The 21,321-nt window shown below is 43.9% G+C and overlaps 1 pseudogene; it reads right to left on the reverse strand.

Moving 5' to 3' along the window:
* The window catches only part of LOC126523385 (uncharacterized), a 122,679-nt pseudogene that overhangs the window by 30,167 nt on the left and 71,191 nt on the right, over positions 1-21,321 (reverse strand).

Raw genomic sequence — 21,321 nt, forward strand, 5'->3', positions numbered from 1 at the left:
GCATAGGGGGGCATACTTATGCACCAATAGAAAGCAAAGGGCAGAATTGTAAAACAACCATCTGTCGTGATAATTCGAGTGTGTAAATATTCATTGGATCAATATGTATTGTTCAACAGCACTGCACAAATAAGCATGATCAGGTATAGCAAGTAGGAAGCTGGTTCTACAGATGTATAAATGTCAAGGCATGAATGCTCATGCTACGTCGCACACATAGCACAAAGAAAACCTTTTTCAAGACTTGTCCCTTCTGGCAGATATGAGTGAGCCATAAGCAGCAGAAACTTTATTGCAGGACATTGTGTAATACCGCTTATGAAGGAATGAAGAGAGTGAAGAGGCTTTTAACAGCAGTACCTCATGCTACTCTAATAAGAAGAACGATGAGCAAAAACATTTCTGGTAGAGCACTTAAACAGTAAATTTCTGAAAGACAGAAAATTCCAGGTGAGAGTTGGAGGTACATTTGGCCCACACACACCAACAACGCGGGCATACTACAAGAAACACTACAGCCTATGGTGTATTACAGTCTGTGGGAAAGCTATCTTATACAGAAATCAAGAATGATGCAACAAGCCCTCAACAACACTGCAGACTTTCTTGGCCAGTCTGGCCTCTCGCTTTCTGATAAGTCGGCTCATATCGACGGCGGAAAAAAAAAGACTAGAATCAAGAACTGCCCCAGATTACACATTGTGATCCACATAGCTGGACAAATATGCCTGCAAGTCAACATCTACAAATCCTCAGCTAGTGTAAGCCCATGACGGCAGAGCCAGCACGTGGGTGAAACAATTATGCAATGCCTGGACGCAACTTCCACACCTGGTGAAAAGAATAATCTCGAAATAATGGGGGTGTACGAGTGGATACTATGGAAAATCACAGATGCTGTGCTTGTGTCCAAGGTATAGTACGGTATGAATTACCAGCAGCACACAAAAAAGACAACTGATCGAATACAGGCATCAGGTAGTAAGAATAGGTCTTTCCAACTTTACCATGCTTGAAGACCTCTATGAGAAAGAGCTGACAAACAAGCACCTAGACAGAGTAGAGTTGCAGCCTGCAGCAAAATTCTTTGTCTCAAGAGCTCAGAACCTCGTCCCAACATACTATGCCAACTAGCATATGAGATGCAAAGATGACTACCCCTCCCTTCAGAAACACAACCTCGGGAGTACCTGAACTTGAAACACAACAGGCCCATATCGTGAAATATGGGGGCAAAAAATTAGGCCAGGAGACTATATGCAACTGCCAAACACACAGAGGAGGTTGCTAATCATGAAGATGCAAGCAAACATAAGGCACATATAGTACACTGATCTGGCAATAGCAGTGTAACAGTAGTATGACACTACATAAAACTAAACCCCATATAAGTGAGTACCACTCCAGGTCATCCTAAACCTATAAAAACTGAAATGAAAGCATTCAAAGCAGCACTTGTAGTGCAGATTACACCCTGTACAACACCCTGCATGGATTCACCAGAAACTGTCTGGGCCTGCACATCATACAAGATTGTCAGGAAAATCAGGAGATTGACACGCGACTTGCAAGCACATGGCCAGAAATTAAATTACAGGATACATAGCCATGCAGATATTCCAGGACACAAGCGGGCTTATAAGCCCGACATAATAACTGAAAACTAGATGAGTTTGTGTGTATTCATTATTAACTAAAGCGCAACAGATTTCCCCAGAAAAAGAAATACATCTTTGAAGGATAGATAAAGATTGGTACTTGATGCAGCCAAACATAAATAAAAATGCTACAGAAAGAAAATAGAGAAAAATTCCAAGTGCAGGAAAAAATCATTACAATTGCCAATCCTGCATGCCAGCACCTTTCAAGAAACACTGTTGTTATTCCAATAGACAGACTGACAGCTTGCTGATGCAAGCACATTCTTCCAGTTCCATGCCATTGGGAAAAAGAGTTTCCTGGAAGGTAGCCACATGCACACTTGGTGATCACAATGTTTTTTTTCCCTGGACTTGTATATCTATATGTATTTTCTCCCTTTCCTGCTTTTATGTTTGGCTTCATCAAGCACTAGTCTTTATCAGGTTTTATTGCTGTACTACTTTGTGGTAACCTTTATAGATCACTGCATTTTCACAATAAACCTTTTAATTAGAAGTTAACGTACCCTGTTCTTACTGCTTCACACTGTACAGTCTTGCTACATTGGCCAAATAAAAGATTTTATAAGGTATCATGAGGGCCATTAAAGTGACTTGTTGCAGTCTAAAAAAAATATGAATAGCCTGGCTGCAAATGGCACCAGAGAACACATAGGACGAACAAGAAAACCGAGATGATCTAACAACCAAAAGTTTAATGTACACACCGAGTAAATGCTCGCTGACAAGCAATAGACTGAACATACACGAAAAGGAGAAGCAAAAATTCATGTGCGTTTCCCGACAGGAAATGCATCCATTTCTAACGGAGGCCGTGCTGACAAGATTAACCCAGCATTTTTAGATCTACAGCTTCCGTAATTTCTCTAGGCAGCCGATCTGCACAGAATGCTAGCTTCTTCCTCTACAATGCACGCTCAGATGTGGAGAGTGCATTGTAAAGGAAGAAGCTAGCATTCTGTGGAGATCGGCTGCCCAGAGAAATCATGGAAGCTGTAGATGCAAAGACACTGGGAGAATCTTGTGTCAGCATGGCCGCTGGTACACTTTCAGAGATGGATGCGTTTCCTGTTGGGATCAGTATGGACACACATCAGATCTTGCTTCTGCTTTTTGCGTAAATTCGATTTATTGCTTGTCAACCAGCATTTACTCGGCATGTTCAATAAACTTTCATTTGTTTATATACCTCATGATTGTTTTGGTCTCTAGCAGAAAGGTGTTCATTCTTTTTACAGTGAAGCTGTATATGCCTAGGCGAAACACTCGTGGTCCGATCCCAAAAACCCTACTGTAGGGGTATGAGCCATTGTTTAAGGGGGTGTGAGCCATTGCATTCGCCTTGCATGATGGACAGAGAAATTTCATGTTGGGTAGACATAGAAATGCTTATGCATTTCAAACATACATTTATCTGCGTATTATTGCAGGGAAGGGACACAGAGGGGGATGGGGTTAAGACAAGATCATGATGTCATTATTATCTCGCAGCAAAGGTGTGGTGGGCCATTGGCTAGACCGATAGTGACGTCGTTTCTCTCTAGCACCAGAGCGCGCGTGCAGCAGTCTCTCTCCGACTTCCTAATAGGTTCGAAAATGTGTCCCTGTATTTAATTAAGTGAAATGTGCAGCCACGGTGTGTCACTTGGTAACTACAGTGCATAACTGAGTCATAAACATTATGATTAACGCATTACAAAACACAAGTGCGTAACATAATTCAGAAAGACTTTGATGGGCCCGCTGGATTAACACAATGAACCACTCATTGCACTTTCCATGATGGTGATCTTGCAAAGTGCAATGTGTGGCATTCCAAATAAACAATGTGATAAACCCATGCCAAACATGTGCATAACCTCATTAAGAAACACAGACATAACCAATAATATAGAAAGACCTGAATAAACAATTGGAATTAACCCAGTGATAAACACCGGGGCCGCACATTTCAGCGTCGCTGGTTTACCGTCTGTACAGGGTGCATGGGCAGTAACTTTTTCTGTTATTGATTGTTAAGTATTGTATAATGTTGTGCCAGTAAAACACTTTGGGCTAGTTGGTGCAATGTATTGGTACTGCTCTTATTGCTGTTTTTTGTCTTAATGTTGTGCCCTTCTTCCTTTTGTAACAACTTTTTTATTCCCCCTTGCATAATACTCCGACCTTGCAGCCTGCGAGGTATATAAATAAATAAGTACATAAGCACGTCATTCATTCATCTGCATACACCTCACACCATTCCTTGCTCAACAAACGTCACTGTGTTGATGTCTCGCAGCGTGCATGTACTTTAACTGCCGTTTGCATTTCGGTATGGTTTGTGAACAGTGTAATGCATAAAGATTACATGACATTAAGGTTGTGACCTATGCGGTGCATAGCAAACCTTGCAAAAGATGACATGTTGGATGTTGAAAATAAGACAAATTGCATATATTGCAGTTACTTTAACAGCATTTAATTGACCACTTGACAAAAACTTCACTTCGCATAGATTCCAACACGTACACTGCATCTGCAGTTTTTTTTTTTTTGCTTATTAATGTGGTCGTTACTGCATGGCCACATTGCAGATTTGAAAACAAAGTTAAATAAATTTGTTTGTTGCAATATAACAATATGTGTAGATCACTGCGATTGTAACACCAGAACTTGATACAAACATGCACACTATAGGATGCCGACAAATGCTCAGGACAAACTCTAGAATGTTTGCATCCTGATACTTATGAAAGTGAACAGTTTCATTCCATGGCTGTCAATGAGAGGGAGAGAGAAAACTTAATTGTGTTCGTGGAACAAAAACGCATTGATAAGCTTAGAGATATAGTAATTGCTTAACACTCTCGAAATGAATAATTATAGCTTGCTATCGACATTGAATCAGCCTTTCGACAGCAAGAAAAGGAATCAGTTTTTCCAGCTCTGAACATTGAATTGCAGGAAGTGCAAGCAGGCAGACTAGCTTAAGAAATCTGGATGATTGCTATAAATTACTGCGAAGGAACTATAATGTTTTATAACATTAATAATATAATAATAATATTTATTTCCACAAGACAGGCTAACCGTGAGCGGCGTGCGAGGCTGAGCAGAAAGCCGAAAAATTCTACAGCAAGTGCGCCTACCGTCGGCCTAGGATCCTGCATGAGAATAGCGCGTATTGATATGGTCTTCTTGTTAGAAGTTCCGAGTATACTACCAGCGCGAGACACAAAGTGGACGAGAAGCGTGTCTTTTATAATGCTGTGTTACAACGTACAGGTTTCTACAAAAGTGACGGTAACTGCTCGAAACATTTGATGCGTCGGCTTTTGCGCCTTTAGAAATGTTTAGAGAGGGCTCCCATATATATATTCGCAGCGCAAGCACGGCGATGGATGAACCAGGCTAGCGCTAAGGTTGAATTTCACAACACAATTTTCATTCCACGTCCAGTAATCACACAGATCATTTGAGGCTTCGTTCAGGGGCACACGCGGGCTTTCGGGTTGGTGCTTCTTGTTGCTTTTGGCGCAAGAATATGGCTAGGATCAGGCACCACATAAGCGCAATACGGGCAATATACACGCATCATTTCTCCAGGAGCTGACGCCGAGCACGGGTAGCGCGAGGATCTTGTTGGGCTGACACGAGAACTTCGTGGCAGCCGAATTCCGAATACTGCATAAGCGGTGAGGGTAGCTATATGAACTTGTCGATAGGTCATCTTGTAGATTGTTGTAGCGCAGGCAGAACGAAACGGTCATAGAAGGTAGATAAGACAACACACAGCGCTGAACCACCTGCGAACAGCTGTTTACGTGCGCGATGTCGCACTGAACTACAGAAACCGCCGTCGCGCATTCCAAGACAAATCTTAACTAACGTTTTTAAATTAGTAAACGTACATATTATTTGCTTCTTGTCAAGAGAAGTCAATAATATTATAGTGTCAACGTTTTAAGGTGATTGCACGAGAGATCAACACGGGTCAAAAATTTCATATTTTAGATTTCATTGAATATTTTATATTTTATGCGCATATCACTAGGTAGCACTAAAGTGAACGTGGCTTCTTTGCCAAATGAATATTTTAGGAGGAAAAAAATAACGAGATTCTTCAGTGTGGAGGTGCCTAGTTAATGCACAAGGCGTTTTCACAAATTCACAACGACGTGAAATACAGTATGTTACAGCTACAAAGAATACATCCTTGTGTGTAAATGCTAGATTTAAAGAAGGGTCAGCTAGCCCTGTTTCAGGCTTCCGTGCAAAACGGAAGTGTTTTAAAAATATTGGTTAATTTGCTACAATCTTCAATAGTTGCTATATTTACGATTTTTTATCAACTAAACCATTACATGTAGCCATCTGAAATTTGCTGGACTGTGAGACCTTAACCTATTCAACAATTGTGCTGAATATTCTTGCTGTATCACAAATTACCATTTCTACATTTCGTCTCAAATTTGAAGTTTTGACAAAAATGAACGCTATTTAAAAATGAAAATAAGAAAAACCCCATCGTAAATTTTTCTCAAAATCTCGTAAACAACTATTCACAGGCACGTGAAAAAGAATATTAAAAAACATGTTGCATTATTTTGTTTGTGATCACAATACAGGTAGTAGAAATGAGAGCTTTGCCAGAATGCAGCAAGGTGCTGAGGAAAAGGAACATCGGGGTAAAAAGAGCGTGCATAAGGCTCTGACTTGCCTAAACTTGACCGTAATGGCGACGTAAAGCCAGTTTTGACCTTATAATTATTACTTCTGCATAAAAGTGCGTTTAGTACACTACTTCTACGCTTGAATGGGAATAACGAAGCGTCAGCATAACCATTACGTGGCTCACTTGATTTAACAGCAAGTGCGTGCGCCTTGCAGCGTAGATAATTTGTGCCTTCTGTTAATGCAGGGTTTTTATTTCTTTGTGTGCTACAGAATTAACAGTTAACTCTGTACAAATGTACACAGGTAGCAGAATGTGCGGCAGGTAAATGCCTCTAAAAATGTCGTACTGGTCATTATATGAACGTCATTACACAACCTAAGAGGCGGTGGTGGGAGTGGCGAGCGGTGGTGGGAGTGGCGATGGGGTTGGTTAAGGCAGGGTTAGCTGGCAGATAGTTCCAGCGAATGCTTGTTTTACCGCCTCTTAAGAAAAAGAAAAAAAAGGGAACTGTTAGAATACTATATAATAAAAAGTTTACAGTCCTTAAGGATCACCACTTGTCGGAAAGTTCACAGTTTCTTAGAAAAGCTCGAAAGGAGCACGAGACTTCCTCTTTCATATACTGGGGTCTTTTGCGAAGCATTGCCTGGTCCGCGCACTCTTGAGGAAATTGCCTGTGTGCAAAGCCTCAAGTAGAGCATTTATTTCTTCGTTGAAGTATTGGCAGGGCCACATGAACTCTCGGCCAAAATTGCTGGTATACAATGTATGGGATAGTTGTTGAAGCACCACTGACGAATGCTAAACGATGATAGCGTGCTGAGAACACGTCCTAAGTTTACGAAGCGCTGCAGTACTGGCAGCTCTTTCCGCATTTTTCTATAGGACCAGCTGATCCAGAGGGCCAGATCACGCAGTTCTAATGGAGCGAATCCAATACGCAGTGGCACAGTTGCTTGCCTGTTGACTTACTGACCTGTCAGTGCACAATTGTTGATGATCCGCACACGCCGCATGGAGGCAGGGAGAGGGCACAAGGAACTTCGAGCATACCCGCTGTATACGCTCAGGAAGGCTTGATCCTTTTCCACTCACCTGCAGCAGTGCGAGACACTAATACAACGCGATCGAAATTGGTGGCGTCAGGCTCGCTTAACCAAATGTGCCATAACCGTATGCCCGGAACACGTGGCAAAGATTTCCACTGGTTCCTTTTGAGGCGGCGAAAGTTCTCCACTTCATCCACATCTGCATAGAGCAGTTTTACGTTTTTAAGCGTTGCGGCCATCTGCGCCACCATTTCAGAGAGGCTGACCTAATGGCTGAAGTGCTGTCTGCTCCGAGATTGTACATCATGGATTGGTGCTTTACTAAGCCACCAACACCATCGCAAGTGTTTTTGCCATGTCCTGTGGCCGAAACAAAGCCAAAGCGCTCGTCCTTGTGTTGCCCCTTTTCTTCGTCCCTGTTTGTTTGCGCACAAAAAGTATAAAGCCACTTTGTTGACGCGTGCTCCTTCTGTGACAGCTGCTAAAGCTGATACTTGTTTTGAAATGGCTACTGGCGCCATCAGACACGTATGTAGCATGTTTGCGAAGCTGAAGTTCTTCCTTCATGCACTCATAGATTTTTTCGAGCGCAAAGCAAGCATGTGTAGCATCATGACATACGTCATCACTGCGAACCGCAAAACATTGAGTGGATCCTCTACTCGTGACGACACACGTAAATAGCGAGACCTGTTTTTTTGTGCCAATGGTATGACTGTACGTCGTTCGGTACAACAGCTGTCCAATTCTCTGCAAAGTCAAAGACACGGGATCCGTGCTGTTGATTCCGTTTGGCGTCGTGTATTGCTGATACTTGAATGCCCTTATATAATCATGGGTGATCCACTTGACAAGCCATGCACCAAGCTCCTTGAGAAAGGTAGTAGCCTGTGCTGTCCTTTTGACGAGGTCGCCATTTTCCCATACCGCATTGTTTACCTCTGTCTCTTCAGGGATTCCCAAAGTTGTAGTAGTAAAAGTATCCTCATTTGGGGGGGAGCACAATAATCACAGTCGCCCGGGTGAGGTGGGTAATTGTGTAGGCACCTTCAATGAGCTCTTCTAGCGCGGAAACACACTGTGTAGCGTTGGCGCAATACATGCAAAGGTACACTTCTTGTTGTGGAGCAAGAAGAACCCATTTCGGCCGGAGAGAATAAAGCTTTGAGAGGCCAATAGATGTATCCCGATGGGCTTCGTTAAAGAGACCATATGTCTGCCGTACCGAGCGGGTCAAGATTCTTTTGGCAGCATACTGTTTGTTTCCATCAATCGAAATAGATACTACGTACTTTTTGTTGGGAGTCTGCCGAGCATATCCATGCTCGTCTTTGGTATAATATTCCACAGCGGTCTAAACGTCTGTTAGGTTCAACCGTGTTCTCTCAGGTGCGTCTGGTGCTGACCATATTCCACATTTCTCGCGCCAACGTCGGGATTTGTATATCATGTAGGCTGACAAAATTGGAATGAGAGCTTGAACGTTTCGGCGCTCCAGCTGGCTTCGCAGTAGAGTCAACAAGCGCATTCGCTTTTGGTACGAAGAGCGCATGTCATAGGTTTCTATTAATTTGGCGAACCATTCGGTGCACATGCCGCATTTGGTACCTGAGGGGTCCAAATGGCGCTTACACTATACGAAGTAAGATTTGGACCTTGCAGTGCCACCGAGATGAATTTGCTTTAGTACCGGGCGAAAGTTCCTTCGTCGCGAATCCGACTTCTGCTGATGAACGTGAGGCAGTTTCAAGTGGCACTTATTTCTACCTCCCAGTTCGTCTTCTTACGGTAAGAATTCATCGCCTCCCGTGGATTCACTTCCCATTCGTCTACACTCTATCAACTCGATCAAAAGAGACGATTTTTACAGCAGCCGCACCTGAAAGCGTGAACTAAATATGGGCGCCAATGATGGCCAAGGAGAGGCATGACTCCACGAATTTGTCGGAAATTCAGACATTTTAGAACGGCGTGGTTGAAATAATTATAGTTTACCAAAACTGGCTTTACGTCGCCATTACGGTCAAGTTTAGGCAAGTCAGAGCCTTATGCACGCTCTTTTTACCCCGATGTTCCTTTTCCTCACCACCTTGCTGCATTCTGGCAAAGCTCTCATTTCTACCACCTGTATTGTGATTACAAACAAAATAATACAACATGTTTTTTAATATTCTTTTTCACGTGCCTGTGAATAGTTGTTTACGAGATTTTGAGAAAAATTTACGATGGGGTTTTTTTTATTGTCATTTTTAAATAGCGTTCATTTTTGTCAAAACTTCAAATTTGAGACGAATTGTAGAAATGGTAATTTGTGATACAGCAAGAATATTCAGCACAATTGTTGAGTAGGTTAAGTTCTCGCAGTCCAGCAAATTTCAGAAGGCTACATGTAATGGTTTAGTTGATAAAAAATCGTAAATATAGCAACTTTTGAAGATTGTAGCAAATTAAGCAATATTTTTAAAACACTTCCGTTTTGCACAGAAGCCTGAAACAGGGCTAGCTGACCCTTGTTTACATCTAGCATTTACACACAAGGATGTATTCTTTGTAGCTGTAACATACTGTATTTCACATCGTTGTGAATTTGTGAAAACGCCTTGTGCATTAAATAGGCACCTCCACACTGAAGAATCTCGTTATTTTTTTCCTCCTAAAATATTCATTTGGCAAAGAAGCCACGTTCACTTTAGTGCTACCTAGTGATATGCGCATAAAATATAAAATATTCAATGAAATCTAAAATATGAAATTTTTGACCCGTGTTGATCTCTCGTGGAATCGCCCTTTATTCACTACAATAAAAGAATTATGCAGCGTGTGCCACGAAACCTGGCAGTCAGCAACCCTGGGCGTCGCACCAGTCGCATTGTTAAAATCGCAATCATGTGAAATGAGCCCTCTAAAAATCGCATTGCGACGCGTGCGACAGCACCGATTTTCGTCGTTGCAGTCGCAGCATGTGAAACAGCCTTAAGGACGCTCGCCCGCGCGCCGATAGCGTCGGACAACGCGCCTTTGCGATTGCGGCGCCCCGCGGCACTGCGCATGCGCGAGGAGGTCCCACCGTGCGTATAAATGCGCGGGAGAGACGGTTGATGCAGCGCGCTCTACATGGAGGTTACGGAGAGTCGAGCCGCTGCCAGTCGGCGCAAAAGACTTGAAAATTAACCAAACATAACCGTACATTTACGCTACGTATATCCTAGCTAAGCCACTGCCAATTACTTTTATTCATGCTTTGGTTTCTTTCTCAGCCATAGTTGTCGATGGCTACCACTTTAGCTGTCGTAGTACCTAGAAGGAAACCGTGTCCTTGGTGCTCACCTCCAATATGGTCTTAACCTCTTGATTTCCGCTTGTGTTCCCCGTGATGGCAACGGCTCTCACAAGTCCATCTGCGCCGTGCACAGACATTAGGCCGGAGAGTAGGGCCGGGTCTATGTTGCCCGTGTAATCAAATGTTTTTCCGAAGTCAGGCAGCCCGGTATCTGACTCGTCGATGAAGGATGAGGCTATTGCGAGGAAAAGATGAGAGGCGTTTGCTCGTCGCTTGTCGACAGGGTCTTCCTCCATGCAAATGTATTTCAAGATGTTTGTTCTGCACATTAGCCCCCTTTGGACAGGAATTACGACGGATTGTCGACAAATGTGTAAAATTTACGCAATACATGACACTCGACGAGACATTGCACGAAAGGCAACGCGGTAGAAAGGTGCGTTCCGCACTTTTAATCGGTCATTCTAATTAGAGAGTAGTTAAATAAGCCTTTAATGTGCTGTCAGCAATGTGTCGCTCTTGAAAATTGATCTTGAAGATGTGCTCTATATGAGAAGAGATCAATGATGTGTTCTACGTTACTTCCGCAACACGGCACGTCGAAGGCCACGTCAAACATGGCAGAGCAAGATGTTCGTGTGGAACCATAAGTAGCGACTGAATCGAAGGCATACGGGGGGGGGTCCATTCACCTGCAGTTTGGTGTCCGCTGCTTTTTCGTGGCCACCACTCCACATGACGGCTAAAAACGAGTTGCTTCCGCAGATATGGAGAGTGCGCCTTAAGGGGCGATAGACAGCAATTAAATTGCCTGGAGATATATTTTTTTTAATTATAACCCCAATTTAAGCCAGCATGCATGGCAAATGTATGCCACCAGGTGGCATCCTAAGATACCCAGTTGAAAATTTTATAAATGGCGCCAAACATGCATTTTGGTGACACGCCGTGGTGTTTGCTTTACTATTTGTTGCTTTTTATTTTTATTTAGCATTTTCGATAGCTCAGTATGCACCCCCCCAAGGTATCCTAATAATCTAGATAGTTCCCGCATCAACGCTTCATTTGGTGCAGGGGCCCGAAAACTACGCTTGAGGGTGCATTGAATATCGCTGTTTATGATGGACTCAATTCAGACAGTTATGTTAAGCACGCCAAAAAGATTTTTTTCGGCCTTTAGTGTTACACCATGGGTGGGTCTCGCGATGCTGTGTTGAGCAGGACGCACTGCGCTTGTATAAGATTAGCAGACTGTAAGACCTCTGCCCAAAGCAAGAAAGGGGAAAAGGTGAGCGAAAGAAAGGGTAGTATAAGGCAATCCAAAGAAAATGATCAGGAAAACTACGCAACTGGACCGTTTTAGGCAAACTTGTCGGAAATAGAAGTTTTAAATCACGTTTTCTGAAGACTCCACTTTTGCTGACAAACGCGACGTTTCCTCTGCAGCTGCTGTACTTTCCAAATAGATTTTTCTGTTATTTCTGAACGCTTGTGACGGCTACAGCACCTAATGGATAGTTTTGTCACCAAAACTTTGTTTTTATTAACAGCAGTGTATAAGAAAATGGCTTAAACTTTGAGTCTTTGGCATCTAAACTTTCTTTTCTTTACTATACAATGGTGATAGCTAGAATTATTATTTTGGTTCAGAACAAAGCCTAGTGCATGTAAAACTAGAAAAACTTGGAGCTCTTCGCCTACATGAAAATTTTCAGATACGTTCCTTCGAGGAATAAAAAGGATTTAAGAAATTATATTTTAAAAACTATTCTGTGTTTTGTGCCGTTTACCATGCTATCAGGATGCATGTATTACGAACAGTCATTTTGAAATAGATTGCTTAAACATCTGCAAAGTTAGAGGCAGTTGTTGCCTAGGTCCGCTGTCCATCTCTCCATTATTTACGGAGTAGATTTACATGTTGGATAAAGAGGAGTTCACGAAAGCACCATGCCTCCCTACTGCTCCAATTCACTTCAACATAGGCTAAGGCGCTACTACTCATGGAAATTACATAAAAGAATCGCTGGTGGGCGAGCAAGAAGTGGCAAACAAAAACTGTTTCAACCCGCTTTAGAGGAGTTGGTTATAGCGAAAAAGTGAAACCAGCATTCTAAGGACCAGTGGCAGACTCGCTGGGCGTTCGCAAATACAAGTCCGCAAACGCACAGCGTTCCGTGCATTGGAGTTTGCTCGAAGCAATCACTGCGATAACAAGAGCGCGTGGACACTGATGCAGCCTGGCGTGAACAGCGGCACCCCCGAGGCTTCCAGGCGCCGTAGACATATCCGACGCGACGGTCAGTGCGTAGGCGGCGGGAGCGCATCGTGAGAAGTGGCCTTTACATGGATGCAGTAGAAGCGCTTCGGACTTATTTATCGTATCCCATATAGTCACGCGCCAGTGTTTGCACGAACGTGCATCATCCTGTCTGAAAATCCCTTGATAACTTGAAAGTACCGCCACTCTGAACTCTGCCGCCGCCGCGCTACCTCCTCGCCTCTTCCTTGCCCCTTGTGCGTCCCCCCGCGGCAGCCTGTGCTGCCCCCGTTGTTCTGCACGATTGCTCTCCCTACCGTTGCCCTTGGAAACGCGCGGATCTCTTTTTCTTTTTAGTTCGTGCCATTTTCTCCTCAGCTCGGCGCTTCAGCGCGGCGTAGCGATCGTTGTACGCCGTGTTTCCTGCTCTATGTGCTAGTGCTACGCCGTACTGTTGCGCATATAACTGCAGCAAGAAGCCTGAAGATGGTTATGCCATTTTTATGATACCACAAGGAAAGCCTGACAGCTTGCGCAGGAAGCAGTGGCTACATAACATTGGCCGAAAGAACTTTTTTCCGACAAAGAACGGAGTTTTTTGCGAGCTAATATGACTAATAAAATCGGGACCCTCGGTTAACCCCCTTTCTTCTCGCAAATGACAAGTCCTTTAACGGACCCCCTCCGAAAGGGAGCACCGAATAGCGTGCACTGGGATAAGGACAAGGAGAATGCTTTCCAAAATTTGAACATGCTATTGGTTTCTCGTCTTGTGCTTCGCGCGCCAGACTATGCAAAGGAATTCATAGTTCTATGTGACTCAAGCGACAGGGATATGGGCGTGGTACTTAGGTCGGCGACGATAACGGCGAACATCCTAACCTCTATGTCAGCTGTAAACTAACTTTAAGACAGGAATCTTACAGCGCTTCGGAGAAAGAATGTGCTTGTTTACGTTGGGCAACCCAGAAGTTGTGTTGCTGGTACGGAGCGAGGTTCATCTTCGAGACCGACCACTGTCCTCTGACGTGGCTCAATCAAATGTCACACAAAAATGGCCACTTGCTCCGATGGAGCCTAACTCTCCAAGAGTACAACTTCTCCGTTAGATATAAGAAGGGAAAGTTGCAAAGCATTGCGGATGGTTTGAGCAGGCTAATTTGAATTCTGCGTTTAGGGATACCGCCTTAATTTTGGGGCTGTTATTGTTAATTTTGTTAAGCCAAGAAGATTCCCTCTCATTTAGCAGGCCTCCCTCTATGACTGGCCAATTTGTCAGCATGAAATTCCTTCCAAATTGTAGTAGCGAAATACAGCATTTTTCTTTCTGCACTTCTGTTTTCTTTGAGGCCTAGCGGGCCTAAAGTGAGATCCAAGATAAGTCATCTCGTCGCAGAGCTGTGTTGTGGGGTTCGTTTTGCAGTTGCGTGTCCTTGTTGGATGTTTTAGGGTGGTGGCATCATTTCACAGCTGGTCACTGCAAGCCAAGGCCAGTGCTTATCAGCACTGGCCAGTTGAGATTTTCTTGGCCATGGAGGAGCTGTTACGAACGGCCTGCAAGGTTACCGACCTACAAAATTTTCTCAAACAGCTGCAGAGGTGGCGAGCTTCCGGGAAGCGACCGAGAAACCCTTCCCCACCTGCGGCGGCGACTCGTATTGTAGGGGCGACGATGTGCCGCATCAACCCCACCTCGGCGCCGCTATGACTAAACGCGGTCGGCGGACCAAGTATTGTTAGTGGAATCGCCAACGCATTCACGGTTCGATTGAAGCAAGGGGACTTCCTGGAAGGAGATGCTTTGCGGTGCCTTCTCACGGGCCTTTGAAGACGCCAGACAATGGACAGCCGCAGCGGCCACTGTGCGAAGTCCGCTCGGAGATTAAGAGGCGCCTGCTCGGGCCAGGCACCGTGTCGGCGACAACCCACTCACCTCGGCGTGGTCAGTGAAACCTGTGCGGAAGTCTGTGTTTAACCCCCCTCCCCCCCCCCCCCCCCCACGCACAGGCGCATCGGCTACGATGGCTTTGAACTGTCCGAATTGGTAGCAGGTTGAACGGCCGTTTATTCTCACCTACGGATCTAGAGAGGACAGAGTGTTTATAAGCAGCAGTTGCGCGGTGGCCGAGTGTGCATTCCTCTTTCAGCCATGTTAGACTGATCAACTGTAACGTTATCATGTATATACTGTAAATAAATCCCATATTTCTCGTTCTCGATGAGACGCAGTCCTTCCCTTCGACAGCGTCCTCAGCGTGGATAAGTTGGACAACAGCATGGGCCAGCTATCATCTATTTCATGCCCGACTCTAAACATAACAAGGTGCCCACGGTGCCGAGCATATTGTCCACGAACTTACTGCGTGATAAAATAAATGATAGCTAAATATCCCTCCTGCGACAATATAGCGTCATCAAGAGAACAATTGCTTTAATAAAGCGAACCTTTCTACGCCTACTTTCCTACAACCATTACGCAGGGAAGGTCTGTACTTTCCCTTCCCCTAGTGCAGGGTAGCAAACCGGAGGCTTTAACTATGGTTAACCTCCCCACCATTCTCTCCTTTGCATCTCTTTCAGTCTCTCTATCTATCTCTTTCTTTCTCTCTCTCTCTCTACGCAAGAAAGAGAGTACCACAATCTCGCATATTCGCGTCACAATGTTCGCGCGTTACGTGCGTACACCTGACCTAGTTTTGGTGGGGGTCCGGCGTATGAACAAATGGTCCAGGACGTTACGTCACACTTAATCGCGGGGTTTAAAAAAGCGCACGCGCGTTCACACTGCCAGCCCATTTAGACAAAGTGGCAAAAAAAGTAATTCTACAAAGCACATAATGCCCTCCTTGCAGTTTCTGGAGAAGGTCATGATTCTCTATAGAGCGGCTTGTAATTCCATTGAAGGAAATAGAGAGAAAATTGCGAAATACTTGTGGCAATGCGTTTTATTTGTGTCAAGAACCGCAATTTCGCATTTTCAGATGCGATATTTACCAACGCAACGTACATTCGAATAATTGAAGAACACTTATCAATGGCCTTTTTTAATCACGGCCTCGTCGGCAGCGCATGAAGCCGTAATTCGTGAGCCAGTGAAGTTCCAGAAATAAAAAAAAAGGTGTCTGTGTGAAGGGGGGGGGGGGGGGAGGAGGAGTGGAGTGCACAGAATGCTAAATATGTGCGGTAATGGTGATGCCTGACCTAGATAAGTTTTCTATATGCGAGAACATGGCAAGCATTGAGCACAGGGTTAGTGACATGGGACCCACGCATGCACTCATCCATCAAGTCAGAGCAAGCACCCTGCTTTTCAGGAGTAAGGAAAACGTTATGGTTTGTAGTCTCTCTTGTGCTAATTTATCAGATCGCAGAATGCTACAACTTTCTATGCAATGTACACGCTGTGTACATAGTCGAAAGTGAACAAAATTAGCTCAATAATTGTGGGTTAATTGGTAAAGAGGCCGAAGCTTAATGTCTAACGTTTCCTTGTCTCGAACGCAAAAACGTGCAGATGGGCTATGTGCGCATATCACAAAAGGTACTGCCAATACTTCGGACATCGAATCCCTAGCACTGATAAGTAAAAATATTCTTCCAATTATTGTGTATCATCCGCCCCCCGTTTCAATTAGTGGATATTGCAGATTCCTTGAAGAGACGTATGAATGTACAATGATAAATAACCTAAATGCTTTTTACATTTGCCTTTTGAAGATTAATTTACCAATCCCAAGTTATCCATCGGTTCTATTCACGTGATACAGAGTCATGGCTTTGAAGACTGCATAACCTCGCCAACCTGAATGACAAATAATATAGAAAGTCTTTTAGACGTTCGGCGAATGGCGGAGTTCAGAATATTTTCAAAGGCACCTTAGCTTTAGCGTATCCAGCTTTTCTGGACACGAGGGTTTAGTTCACGTGAGTGCCACCACATGGCGTACTGACTTTAATCTTTTCAATCTTCCCGCGGTGACGCGGTGGTGATGACAACAAAACAAAAATAAAATAATTAAAAGCCATCCCTGCATATTGAACTTCGCCACAATGCTTGTCCCACCGGCGTTATCAGTGTTCTTGATAAAGTGTAGCCGCTCGTCACCTGGAAATGACTTATCATCCCAAGAGCGTTTAGTCGCACCTAGCGATGATCGACTGGGCTTTTGATACGGTTCTTTTTTTTTTTTTTTTTTTGATGCTACGTCGTAAACAAGTTAGGATAAACGTCAGAAGCACTCCGTGGCAGCCTATCTTCAGTCGACACACGTTCTTAACGTCCGAACATCGAACGTTAAGAGAACATCGGAGGTCAAGAACATCGGACGATGTTCGGACGTTCTTAACGTCCGAACAACGGACTACGAGAGACGCCGTCGTAGACGGCTCTTGATTTTCACCTGTCAATTTCTTTATGGTGCCCCGATTATTTCCCTACTGACTTCGCTATTGGCACTCATGGGCTACCGCAGCAGCTGCAAATCGAGGTGCGCTTAAGTAATAAGATATATACATTGGATATGTTGGTTTTGCACTTTGAGGCAAAAGTCACGACACAAGACTTGCGCAAACTGTCTCCGTGTCGTCGTCCGTTAGCATGCTGTGGCCGAAGATGCTCGCAATACTATGTCACATTTACTGGCCACCGGGCCATGTACACCTTTTGGTATGACATATATGGTACTTGCAGTTAGTTCCCAAAGTAGGCTCCTGTCACGGTTAATGATTTGCGTGAAGGAAGACCCATATTTAAAATTATTGTGCAGTAATATATGCAGGATTTCTCTGTTCTCCATATTGTCTACCATGGAATCTGTGTTGTCTACCATATTGTCTACGAAATGAAACCTAGCTGGGCTAGTCGCGAGCAGCTCTATTCGGATTCGTGACGCGTCGATTTAAAATATACATTTCTTATCTAAGCCTAAATGACAGCGATATAGGAGAGGTGAGTTACGGTAGCTCGTGGCTTTGAACTAGCGACGCTCTTCCCGCAGCAATTTCGTCTTTGCGTGCTTGCGAACCGGAATGAATAGCAGGAAGGTAACACGCCTTCCTGAAATGAAACATTCAGAATAACCCTTTCTTCTACGGTTGGACATACGCCAAGGGCCCACGATACGAACCACCTTCACGTCGGTATCAGATTGCAAAAGGGGAACTCAGATGAAAGGCTGTCCAGCGGATAGGCTTTTAATTATCATAAGGATATATTTGCTGAAATTCCTTACCTTGAGGTGAAAACCGACAAATAAGCATTTATATTTTCTGTATTACTAAGACCTCCTGCTAATATAATTTGCTGTCTTTTACAGCCTCCTAAATTCATATGCAAGTTATGAAAAATAAATTTTTGCAGTAAATGTGAAAACGCACACGCAACATAAGTCCTAGTACATTCCCCAGTATTCACTCAATGAAGATGTAGCACGTCTATACTGTCAAGTTGTAGTGACGTGAAGGACAAGGCAGTTCGAAAAGAGTGAGTCACGAATATAAGTTATTATAAGGTGAGCTTGCACTGGACAAGAAAATAACACTCAAAGCACAACGATGGCTGCGCGCAAAGTAGTGCTTAGTCTGCATCTGATGTAGGCATCAAGGCATCGGTTCATCAGATTGGAATGCTCGTACATTGCAGCATAATCTCGGGTCCTCAAATGTGATGGAGAATATAGGCCAGTATTCGCTTCACGCGCACATTCTGATAGGATAACGCTTTTTCGCTACTGAATCCATGACAACATACTGGATATTAGAAACACATGAAGGTGCGTCTTGAGCTAACCGATACTTTGGAACAGTGGTTAGACGCTAAAGAAAGCTCATTCCCCTCTCCCCCGCCAAAAAGAAAAAAAAAAGCTAGTGCACTGTTGCTTTGAATGTTAGCTGAAACATAGCATTCGTGATAAAAAGGACCCCAAGACTACACAGCGGCGCCGACATAGCAAAAATTCAAGAGCTAAACCCTTTCCAATTAATGGTATTTATCAAATCAGCATTTCGTGACTGAATGCACCCCGGTAGTCGAAGGGCCAGTTCCACCACGGGTACTGTCTCGGAGCTCATATTTCATGTCAGCATTATTTGTCACAAAATCACAGTATTTTTTCTTTAAATCTTAACATTAGATAGCCAAAATAGATGCAGCAAAACCCTCATCCTAATACTGCAGTACTTTTCGTTCCGACGTACATGTCCGCACTGATCCATATGTTGTAAAGTACTGAAAATGTATTCAATGCTTTCCCCCAGGCCACTATTTTTATTTATAATGACGCCAGGAAACCGAGCCTAATGCCACCAACACTCAGAAATCTAATCGGGAACGCGTACAATGTTCTCGCACACCTTGTGTGAAGTACGGTAGCGCTGAGGTGCTTCTTGTATAACTAGGAGAATCGGTTTTAAAGGCAGAAGTGCACGGTTGGGCACAAGTGCTTAAGCTCATGAAGTGTATTTGCGCCAAGAAAACCTGTCCAAGCTTTCACACGTGCTTTATATGAAGCCTACAGCACCATCAATATGTCGGATGCTTTTAACTGCACCGAACGAAACTATTAAACAAATACAAGTATTTGTGACATCATTTTATCATTCCAGTGTTCAGACTGGTCACCTCTGAATGCGGAGTAAGTTGAGAAGTTGTGTGCGTAATTAACAAAGCTACGTTAATTATTTTGCAGTAATTGATCTTAGGTGGCTAAAGGAAATGAGCAGTTTGGAGCCCGTCTTCGTGATTATCCAGCCAAGTGAATAAATTTTTATTAACCATGCTTCTGTAAGAGCCATGCGAACAAAAATTTTCCAAGTAAACGCACTTAGAAGGCGTAACTGACGCAGAAAAAGAAACAAATGTAACGTCACAGGAAGAACAGCGCTTCAAGACGAGACAATAAGAAGGAACCACACACAAACTACGCTAACAACTTGAAGTGCTGTCCTTGGCTGAGATGTTTCTTTAATGTTTTTATTCTTTTTACAGCAAATCCCTTAAGAGGAAGTTCTAGCTCGGGCCCAACTCCAACGCGGGCTTTTCAAATAGACGTAAAATGCAGAAACCTTTTCTAAGATAACCCCTGGACTTACTTAAATGCAAATTGTTGCATTTGAGAGAGACAGGTAAATTCTAGTGATTGTTGGAAGCGGAATACTATTTAGGGCTTGAATTTAGTTAAAGAAATTGACGAATGTGTGAATGTGAAATTGACGAAAATTTAAGTAAACTCTATATCTCATTCATCCGCAAGAGCGGACGAATTAATCCGAGCGATGAAATAATCCGCACGCGGAGAAATTAATGCTCGCTAGCGCGCATGCTCGCACACACTCACACAAACGCAAAAACACAGATAGGACAAATGCTCGTCCGCATTCACGTCTGCCCGTGCCCACGCACGCACACACGCGCAAACACGCACGCACGCGCGCACACACACGGAACTGCATGCACACACAAACACGCGTATGCTTGTTGTGTGTTGTTGTATGCTTGTTGAGACACGAACACGCGCGCTCACGCAAATACAAGTACACACGCAAGCACGCTCAAAGTGTCCACGCCCATATACACTCCCGCCGTGGTTGCTCAGTGGCTATGGTGTTGGACTGCTGGGCACGAGGTCGCGGGATCGAATCCCGGCCATGGCGGCCGCATTTCGATGGGGGCGAAATGCGAAAACACCCGTGTACTTAGATTTAGGTGCACGTTAAAGATCCCCAGGTGGTCGAAATTTCCGGAGCCCTCCACTACGGCGTGCCTCATAATCAGAAAGTGGTTTTGGCACGTAAAACCCCATAATTTAATTTAATATACACTCCCTCTCCTTCCCTGTTGCCCGACAAAAACATGCGCGTGCAAACAGACTGAATGACGCTCGCTCTGCAATTACCGTTCAAAAGCCCAGCGGTAATAAATCGCTTTACGGTTTAAATATCGCCCTTCTTCAAGTCAATGTGCCCTTTGCTGAGAGAGTTCAAACCCATTTGCTCCTGTCGTGGGACATAACCGTCCATCCCCGACCAAAACGCTGATTTAACGCACCGCCAATATTCCGATTGAGTGGCATAAATGCACATGTTAGAAAAGACTACCCTCTTGGCGCAGACAGTTGAAACTTTTTTTTTTATATTCGGTTGTTATATATAAATCAAATTATTGAAAATTTTGCCCATTCATTTACGCATGTGCATTGCCGTCAAGTTCCACAGGACGGTGAAGGTGCAATGTCCATAATTCCTGAGCATGTCCATGCTACAAGGCACGACAGTATTTTTTACGCAACACAACGCCATGCGCTGGCTTGTTGTGTTGTCCAAGGAATAAAATTTGATAATAAAAGCGATGACTTAAGATATAAGCAACCCATTGCTACGTTTTAGGAAGTAAAAATAGAAAATAGAATATTTGA

Source organism: Dermacentor andersoni, chromosome 6, assembly GCF_023375885.2.
Source record: "Dermacentor andersoni chromosome 6, qqDerAnde1_hic_scaffold, whole genome shotgun sequence".
NCBI lineage: Eukaryota > Metazoa > Arthropoda > Arachnida > Ixodida > Ixodidae > Dermacentor > Dermacentor andersoni.